The sequence below is a fragment of the Hippocampus bargibanti genome, linkage group LG14 (genome assembly GCF_051943395.1).
Source record: "Hippocampus bargibanti isolate YZ-2025 linkage group LG14, ASM5194339v1, whole genome shotgun sequence".
NCBI classification, from domain to species: domain Eukaryota; kingdom Metazoa; phylum Chordata; class Actinopteri; order Syngnathiformes; family Syngnathidae; genus Hippocampus; species Hippocampus bargibanti.
Genome location: NC_142747.1, coordinates 17262087 through 17273109, shown reverse-complemented (window position 1 = coordinate 17273109; position 11023 = coordinate 17262087).

The window sequence follows — 11023 nt, the reverse complement described above, 5'->3', positions numbered from 1 at the left end:
CAGATGAACTCACTTATCCTCTTGATGTACACAAAAGTGCATGTGAAACCAACATGGGGGAGGTTGGGAGCGGGGGGCGTCCATCACACACTCTGTTGGCACTCCGGCCTGTAACCATGGTTACAGGGCATCTTATTAGCACCGATTAGATAACCTGTTATTGACCCCCCCCCCACTGTGTGTTCTCTGTGCCAAATTGCAGGATGATGAGGGCATCGTATGTGGCGCCTTGTAGCATTGTTGAGCGCGGATGAAGGAATGAACCAGATCACACCTGGAGGTGATCTGGATGTCCAAATGCCTCAGATGGCTTGAAACAAAATTGCATGAGGATTGAAGAGCTTCATCGACATGCCACCAGAGGGACACAAAACAACAAGTACAAGGTAGTTATTTTTTTTTCTTTTTAACTCATTCACTGCCAGACGATGTGCAAACAATGTGTGCACTCCAGTGCTAGGGGTTTTGTTATGTTCACTCATGATAAATGCAAGAATGGCATTGAATGAGTTAACCATGGTGACAAAGTGGCCTGTTTTTTAAAATATCTAGAAAAAAAAAAATAAAATAACATGGTGATAAACATGCTTTTGGTGGTATTATTTTATAATAATAATAATAATAATAATAATAATAATAATAATACATTTAAATTATAAGCGTCTTTCAAAACTCTCAAGGACCTATGTTTGAATTTGTATTTCAACTCTGTTATTTGCAAACATTGCCCTAACTATCCGTACTATACTGCAAGTCAAATCGCCAACGTTTAAAGTTGAAATTACCGTATTTTCTGGTGTATAAGGTGCACCAGAGTATAAGGCGCACCAGAGTATAAGGCGCACACCTAATGAATGGTGTATTTTCAAACCTTTTCCAGACATAAGGCGCACTGGACCATAAGGCGCACCTTCAATGAATGAAAAAAAATATTTTCCAAATATGATACTGTATATGAATACATAAAAGTTTTCAAAATATAAGGCTCACCACATTATAAGGCGCTACATTAGACACTGGGGCCACACACACGAATTCTTCTACAAGGGGAAATGGAGTCGATGGTTGCTGACAGTAGTTGCGAGACCTGTTTAAGGCTCAATATGACTTCACATGTAGGTGCATCTGCATATACGGCGCAGGGTTATCTTTGGAAGAAAATCAAGGCTTTTGAGTGTGTTTTATACACCGGAAAACAGTGTTTTGAAACTCTTCTACCAGCTTTATTTTAGTTTATTTTTACCATGTACACAAACATGGTATTTTGCAAGTCTTCTTCTTCTTTTCCTTTCGGCTTTTCCCTTCAAGGGGTCGCCACAGCGAATCAGTGTCCTCCATCTTCAGAGGTTTGATTCACATGTTTTGCAAGTGAAATTGAATAATTAAAAAAAATAATAATATAACAGCTCCTTTTTCGTTTCTCGACTCACTTTATTTACACGCACACACAAAAAAATCTGTATGACTCACCTGGAGGTGGAAAGTCTGATTTACAGAACAGCACAAAGACGCTATACACATGCAGGCCACTTTATTCGGAACACGTGAGCAATCGAACGAGCTGTGTGTGTGTCAATATCACCCTAATGTGTAAATTCAAGCATGTCATGCATCTACACTGTCCTGTCAGCGTGGCATCGTGTGCTCTGAATAGCCTCTTCCTCTTTCCTCCCACAACACACTTCACACCACTCAGCTTACAGATGCAGTTTTCCCCGCCTGAGCGGCCCACGCTGTCATCGAATGACAGTTTTGCCTTCAGATGGTATATATACGTATATATATACAGTAAAGTCTCGTTATATCGATATTCAAGGGAGTCCGAAAAAATATCGATATAACCGGGACTATCGATATATCCGATATCGATATAACGTGACTTTACTGTATATATATATATATCGATATAACCGGGACTATCGATATATCCGATATCGATATAACGAGACTTTACTGTATATATATATATATATATATATATATATATATATATATATATATATATATATATATATATATATATATATATATATATACAGTAAAGTACTATTACTATTTCTATGCACGCACGGAGAAAATTACATGCAAACGGGGTCGGATATATCGATAGTCCCGGTTATATCGATATTTTTTCGGACTCCCTTGAATATCGATATAACGAGACTTTACTGTATATATATATATAAAATAGAGCTAGCTCGTGGCAGAATGTTGCTTTAGCCTGTGTGGGGTCGCAGCTCTTCTGTCCGGGTGAGGCTTTCTTCAAAAGTGTGATCCACAGAAAGAGAGATTCAGCGCAAAAGATGAAAAGATGGCACACGGGACCTGAGAGAGGACAGATGAGTCAGCGCGTGGGAGCGAGAGAAAATAAACGTGCAAGCTCTCTGACAATCACTATTGTTGTCTGAACTGGCACTGCAAAACACTTTATCTGGATGGCTAAATGTTCTCCGTCTGTCGGCTTGTCTTGTTGCTTCTGTAAAGGAAGTTGTGTTTTAATCCGATCACCCTTCCGTTCATTCATTCTGTTCAACTAAGCATCTATCCATCCATCCACTTACTGTATGACTCTCATTCCATCCATTTTCCATCTTGTCATTGTTTGACAACAAATCAGTATTTGGGGTTGATCAAACTGTTGCTTTAACCAATCAGATTTTGAGTTGGCAACCCAAAAAGGGTACCAGCGCCTTCTTGCAGGCACTGGTCAATGTCAGAGTTTTTGCGAACTATGATTGGCCAGTCACTAGCCAATCATAGTATCACTAGCCGCTGGTGATAAGAGCATACTGGTCAGAGCTAGCACACTTTATCGGGAGTGAGCCGCATAAGCAAATATTGTATATTTTTTAGATTTAATAGCGGTTTTGTCAACCCACAATGGCTGCAGGAGAAGAAGTGGATTTAGTGGCAGATTTACTGCTAGTCATTTTCAAGATGGAATTTTCAAGAATAAAATGGACGCCATTAAGACAGGTCAGACAAAAAAAATAGCTAATCCTATTGCAATTTTATCAGGTTATTATTGATGCTTTGCCAATCATTTTCTCTGTGTGTGAAAGAGCAACTTCTGACCTCGTATCATGAATCCACACGTTAATGGTAAAAACTCGAACAGTTTATTGACAGTATTTCTTTCTTTACAATTATTTCCTGGCTAATTGTACCCTCTAGTACAGTACAGGACGTGTAGTAAATCACACCACATGTTTTTGTCAATGGCAGCTGCGGATTGATTCAGAAATAGCACTACTGAAGGCCTTCAAGTGACATGCACAACAACACACGGTTGGTCATGTGACCACGCCAGCATGTTGCGACACATTAGTAATGCCTTTTGAATTAAATGCACGGACTGACCCTCCATAGAAAACTACTCTACTATTGCCTTTGCGCATTCATGCTAGGTGAAATCGCTTTTCACGCTTGACAAACTGCCAAAATGTGAAAGTCGCATGGGTGCCGCTTTCATGATCAAAGACAATATGACAAAACAGCAACAGGTTTTGCTGGAAAACATGTCAGTGTGTTTGTGGGGGAGCTTCGATAGAGCCCATCTTGAGTCCGGCAGAGTGATAGTACCACCATGTGTGTGTTTAATCAGCTATGCAAGATAGCTCCTCTCCCCTTCCATTTTGTGTTGTTTCATTGGGAACGAACCCAGACAGCATGGTGAGTTAGTGCAGGTTGTGAGGTTCAGGGTGTGAATCTTGACTTCTCGTGTAGGTTTATTGTGTTCTGGTTTGACTTCCCACATTGCAAAAACATGTCGATTTAAAGCCACGACGCCTCAAGTGACTCCTGTCAGCGGTTACGGCGCTACAATGCTATCTTCCCACACGCTGTGTAACCCAAAGCTATCTTATCATCAGCACGCACAGATACAAACGTGTGTGTGTGTGTGTGTGTGTGTGTCTGTTGATGTGCGTTGGTTTGTATTTGCATGCTCCCTGGAGGCTGGGGGAGGGAATTCACGATACAGGAATGCACGGCTGAGTGGAGCTCATTTTCATCAAAACACCTTCTGTATCTGTTTTTGGAAAGAACTTGCTCGTGTCGCCCTCTGTTGACATGTGTGTATGTATATATGTGTGTGTGTATGTATATGTGTGTGCGTGGATGTGTGTGTGTGTGTATGTATGTGTGTGTATGTGTGTGTGTGTGTATGTATATGCGTGTGCGTGCGTGTATATGGATGTGTGTGTATGTGTGTGTGTATGTATATTTGTGTGTATATATGTGTGTTTGTGTATGTATCTATGTGTGCGTGTATATACGTGTATATATTGTGTGTATATGTATATTTGTGTATATATGTGTGTGTATATGTGTATATATGTGTATATATATATTTCCAAACGATCGTTTGTATGGCAATTTGCATACTCTGCACGGCAGCCAATCAGAAGCCTGTGTCGTGCTTCGGACTATACCGTGACTGAAATGTGTACTTGAAAGTTTTGAAAGCCGCTTAGAAAGAGGAGTGCGCGTTTTGCTTGTAGCGTTTTGCTTGTAGCTTTTGCTTTATTGATTAAACAGACGTTTGATTTGAAAAAAACAAAAACACTTTTTTTTCTCTTGAAGAAGTTGTCGGCCACCCGAGCCGAGAAGTTTTGAAAGTTGTACACCCCGGGCCACCGGGCAGACGTTATTCTTATATATACAGTAAAGTCTCGTTATATCGATATTCTCGGGAGTCGGAAAAAATATCGATATAACCGGACTATCGATATATCCGATTCTGCGGCATGTAAATTTTCTCCCTGCGTTCATAGAAATACAGTAAAGTCTCGTTATATCGATATCGGATATATCGATAGTCCCGGTTATATCGATGCTATTTCTATGCACGCACGGAGAAAATTACATGCAAACAGGGTCGGATATATCGATAGTCCCGGTTATATCGATATTTTTTCGGACTCCCTTGAATATCGATATAACGAGACTTTACTGTAGTATCGTAATAAGCAGTACTATCGATATAACCGATATCGATATAACGAGACTTTACTGTATATACATATGTGTTGCATACTTGTAATGTGTCACCTCTCTCCTGCAGCCGCCATAGTAATTAAAATAAAAAAAACGTTAATGAAATGAATACCTCCAAACCTCATTGCTCAAAACCGAGTTGTCCTTTCTTGTGTAAAGACATCATTTTGTGCAGGTGTTCCTAATGTTATGACCAGAACATCTCCCCATCATGTACTCATGGCGAGAACACTCTCAGCCGCCTACACGTTTCCAGAAATAAGTAAAGCATGACAGACACATTGAAGGAGCCGTGCACCTTGACAAGGCAATAAACTGCCATTCAACAGACACCGTTTAATCGCTTCACACCATGTGCATTTTGCTTGAATTAGCCTGAAAACGACATGTTTGTTTGAATTTAGATTCTTCAAAAATGGAGTCAAAACAAGTATGATGAACTTTTTTTTTTCCTGAATGAATTTTAATCATAATGGCATAAATAAAATTATCAATAATTATCAAATATTAATAATTAATTAATTAATAATTATGGCTTCAAATGAATTAAAAGTGGAATATTTTACAGTATACTAACATATTTGCTTACTAATCTTTTTAATAACAACATAGAATTTATATTCTTAACTTTTGAATACTATTATCTCATTCACTGCCAGAGAAGTGCAAATATGTGTCCACTCCAGTGCCAGGGTTTTTGTCATTGTCACTGGAATTCCCAGACTCTCTTCTTTCATCAGAAAAAAATGTTAATTCCTAAATTATATGGGTCTGGAGTTATATGATCTTGAAATGAGGGTGGCAGTCCAAAATACAATACAATACATACATATTGGTTTATGTAGCGCTTTTAATAATAATAATAACAATAATAATAATAATAATAATAATAATAATAATAATAATAATAATAATAATAATAATAATACATTTAATTTCTAAGTGCCTTTCAAAACTCTCAAGGACACTTTACAGTCAGGGGAGAATATTTTTTTTTGTGCGGGTGAGCAGCGGCAGCCATTCGCGCCAGCGTTCACTCTCCCGGAAAGTAACACAGCAGCAAAGTTATGAAAGGAAGAGGAAAGGAAAGAAAGAAGTAGAAAAACTAAATACAGAAGCTACAACAGCTGAAGCTGGAACCAAGTGCTAACATGGAAAAAAAGGGTAATGCTGCCCCCTTGTGGAATAGAAAAAAAACATTGCCAGAGGCCATCGGCAGTGCTCTATCGGCACCCAAGCATGAAAAACCAAAACCCAAACAAATTCAGGAATGGCGCTCTACGTCATATTTTCAATTTCTGAATACATTTGCGAATGGCGGTGAATGAGTTAAAAAAAACATTTAATTTATGTTCTGACTTTATTTCTTACATTGCGAAGAAAATCAATAATGCAGATGCGCTTCATTATAAACTTTTATTCGGATATTCCAGTCAGGAGATTCCCTAATAACGACGCCCAAGTGCATATTTACCGACCTTGTTTGCATAATGATGCAGGTTATGTAATTGTAATATTCACAGTGGGACGGGATACAAGTGCGACCGGCGCCAATTAAACACCAGTTTCAAATGTGGCGTCGTCATGGCGACGGGTCCAGCAAAACCCTGTCTGAAGTTTAGCTGCCTTTTTAATAGGCCTTTTTTTGGACCCATTTTTGTTACCTCAACTGCTGCATTGACAATCAAAGCAGTATTCAGCGAAGCTTTTTTTTTTCTTTTTCGTCCGGCTGTGCCTTTTCAAATAGCCTCACATATCTTGACCATATTTCTGACAAAATGACCATCATGCATTGTTAGCACAGAGAAGGCGAAAGAGGAAGTGTGACACTTTCTTTTCTGTTTCAGGGCGAGGCAAGTCTTTGCAGCTCAGACATGCAAAGTGAAGCAATTAGTTGGCATGTGTCAGCGATTTTGTAACGCAATGTTACTTCTCTGTTGCTTTTTGTACAGTAAAGTCTCGTTATATCGATATTCATGGGAGTCCGACAAAATATCGATATAACCGGGACTATCGATATATCCGACCCTGTTTGCATGTAATTTTCTCAGTGCGTGCATAGAAATAGTATCGATATAACCGGGACTATCGATATATCCGATATCGATATAACCAGACTTTACTGTATTTTTTTTTGCACTCGACTGTGGGAGTTCATGTACTGGATGTGCTGTTCTGATAGACCAGATTTGTCGTACACTTGTATCGGATCTTATTCGATGACGCTTTGCCTTTTATGTGGCACAATTCCAAATATGATTTAAAGGACAACCGACACCTCCGGACAAGTTGTGTCCATAATTTTTAAAATCACTTCAAATGACTTCTACTGAGCGTATTTTACAAAGATTCCACCGCATATAGCGATATTTTACCTTTTAAGACTCGCGCTGAATATTCAGGAAGTCTTGTTTTCAAGTTGGTGACGAGTCCTCACGTGACGTCAGAAAAGGACCGCCTCCTGACCGAAAAAAAAAAGACGCGTTGTAGCGTGATGTCACGTCAGGAATGCATTTTTGGGTACTTTGGTCTGAAAACTTCGTGTTGATCCGTGTTGATGGCGAAATTAGAAGGAAAACACATAAATAACGCGTTGGTGAATGGTTGTGTGTTGCACCAAGACTAGTATTTGATACTAGTTGACACAAATTCCCAGCAGATGAATCAGCCTATTTCCAACGGAGCTTGGGCGTCATCTTGTCCATTTTCTGGGACGCTACATTGGAGTCCTGACGGCCCGAATTGATACGGAAGGACTTCTTTAATCGATTGAAAACATTTCCTCTTCAGAACTATTTTTATCATATTCATAACTGGATGAGTAACACGAAAGCATCCTCTCCGAATCTGAACTCTCTGAAGCCATTGTTTTGTGTCTGGAGTATCCTTGCGTGACGTCTCGAACAAGGGGGCGGGACCTTCTGAAACTCTCCATTTCCGAGGTCATTTTGAAGCAGTTTTGGGACACTTTAAGTCATTTTTATTGGTGTTTTGTATTTGACTAAAAATATCCGCCTGCGTGTTTTGGGTATTTGAGATACTATAAAATGTTTTTCTGATGTCAGTTAGGAAACAAAAAAATAGTGTCGGTTGTCCTTTAAGGTTGGCATTTTTCAAAATAAACTACAAAAACAACCGCTCGCACACCGAATGAAACAGTTGTTTCATGTATGTACAGTATAATGCGAGATTATCAAGACCATTTTTGACCTGACTTCTGCTTTAAACGATGCGGAGGATACAACTTAACTTCCCCGCTGTTATTTGAGGTAAAGCAAAAGCGCAATGACTCAGACAAGTTGTTTGAAAGCCCATATGTGTGTATAGGTAGATACACAGTACGCATTGACAAGCACAGGCTGGTAGGCAGACACCACATCAACTGAGGAGGAGGAGGAGGAAGATAGAAGACTGGCTGACATGAAAACGTAGAAGTAGCCTCATGGTGTTACACAACCATAGACGTGAAGGTCCCAATGTGATAACGTAGGTGGGGTCAATGTGTGTGTGTGTGTGTGTGTGTGTGTGTGTGTGTGTGTGTGTGTGTGTGTGTGTGTGTGTGTGTGTGTGTGTGTGTGTCCGTCCGTCCGTCCTATGGGGATTTATCTTTGCTCAGCAGGCACCATATGGTCCAAAGTGTAGACTTCCTCAACACAATGCGCACATTATGAACACAAAAAAACATTCTTGGGAATAGAATTAACAGAAAGTAAATAAAATGGAGTAAAAAAAAGTCACTATTTGAATTAAAAGGTCCATGAAGACGCAAAATTAAATATAACTCATTCCTTGAGAAAAGATACCTGTGTCAAGCAGTGGCCCCATTTATTTAAGGAAGGGGAGGGGGGTCGAATGTTGACCTGACGAGGGGTTTACTAACCCCTTCAAGGTCCATATGGCCAGGATACAATAAAAATATAAATGCATTGAAAAAAATGATATATATATATATATATATATATATATATATATATATATATATATATATATATATATATATATATACATATATACAGTGATACTTTGGCTTACGAACTCAATTGGTTCCCAGACAGAGTGTGTAAGGCGAAAAGTGTGTATCCCAAAAATAATTTTCCATAGGGAACCATTAAAATTAGAATAATCCGTTCCCAGGTCCCCATAAAACATAATTTTCTACTTTTTAATTTTCTAAGCCTTTTTTGCATCAAGTGTACAGATGGCTTGTGCGGGTTGTTTGTGGAGCCTGATTGATGGGATATTTTAACCTTGCAGTCCACACTCTACCTTTGAACAACTTATCAAAGTTGAAACTCTCACTGTCGTCTGCCTGTCTTTTTAATGTTTAAACCATCTCCCCTAACTGTTGCGTTCTTGACCAATCTGCCTCAATGAGTGATATCTATTCATATATAAATACACATATATACATACATATACATATATAAATATATATATACAGTGATACCTCGGTTTACGAACCCCTTGGCTTACGAACTTTTCGGTTTACGAACGTTAAATGTATGAAATTTTTACCTTGGCATACGAACATTACCTTGGTATACGAACTTTTTTCGTACACGGAGCTGCCTCAATGAGTGATGAGTCGTTCGCGAACGAAAGACCACATTTCAACACAATTGATCCCCCTGCAAGGAAAAAAATCACAGATTCTTCCAATCCTTAATTATTAATTATCTAAACGAATATTTGCAGTTGTATATTGATTTTAATCTGAACTCAGCTTCCATACCTCAACTATTGGTGAAATTGTGGCTGCTTTCTTTCTCAAAGATGATCTCATCCCCCCCCCCTCCGAACAAACACTCAATCATAATATTTTGTTCACATTCATAAATTTGTTTTAGAGCCGCGATGGCCACCGTTTCGTCTGGTTTGGCCCCATTTAGCAACTCTACATAAATCAGCATGTTCGCCCCTTGAGTTTGTGCTCCGTATTCATTTGACAGAAGGACAAATGTTGACTAAATCAGATTTCCAAGCCGCCAAATGCCTCCCGTGAGATTTGTTTTCTGTTTGCAAGCGTGATTAGACTCCGGTTGATTGATATTGAATGTGTGAAATGTCAGCTGGAATGATTCGTGCGCCAATTAGACCTGAGGTGGGGGTGGGAGGGATCAATTTCAAGACTGAGCATGTCAATGAGGCTGGGAGGGAGGAAAATCAAGGTCAGCGGGTTTGCCTTTATTGAATATAATGAAGCATGTAAAAAACATAGAGAGAAATTTGTGTGTTATCATTATATTTTGTTTGTGTGCGTACACGTTACCTGAGACATTCTATCTACAGTAAAGTCTCGTTATATCGATATCGGATATATCGATAGTCCCGGTTATATCGATACTATTTTTGTGCACGCATGGAGAAAATTACATGCAAACAGGGTCGGATATATCGATAGTCCCGGTTATATCGATATTTTTGCGGACTCCCTTGAATATCGATATAACGAGACTTTACTGTATTTTGTGTCCACAAAAAAAGTTTGTATGTCAGCTTTAACCTAATAAAGCGCTAACATGGAAAAAAGGGAAATGCTGCCCCCTTGTGGAAAAGAAAAAAAACATTGCCAGAGGCCATAGCCAGCGCTTTATCGGCACCCAAGCATGAAAAAAACAAAACCCAAACACATTCGGGAATGGCGCTCTATGTCATATTTTCAATTCCCGAATAAATTTGTGAATGGCAGTGAATGAGTTAAAAATAATATACAATTATTTTTCATGTTATAAACGCTTCAGTAAATTCGTAAATACATTTGTATTGAAGTTGTAACATCGTTATTAAAACTAATTTCAAAGAAGAATGTGAGTGTGAAAAGTCCCAGTCATGATCTGGTGACAGGAATTGTGGATCCACCCTTCCTTCCTGCCAGCGTCGTGGTCGTCACTCGACACTATAGAAGCTATTCAGTGTCATATTCACATGTGACAGTTATGCCGGGGTGCTGCTTTCGCGAGTGATCACAATCGAAGTGATCCGCAACACAATGTGCACACTGAGTACATTTCCAAATTAAGTGCGG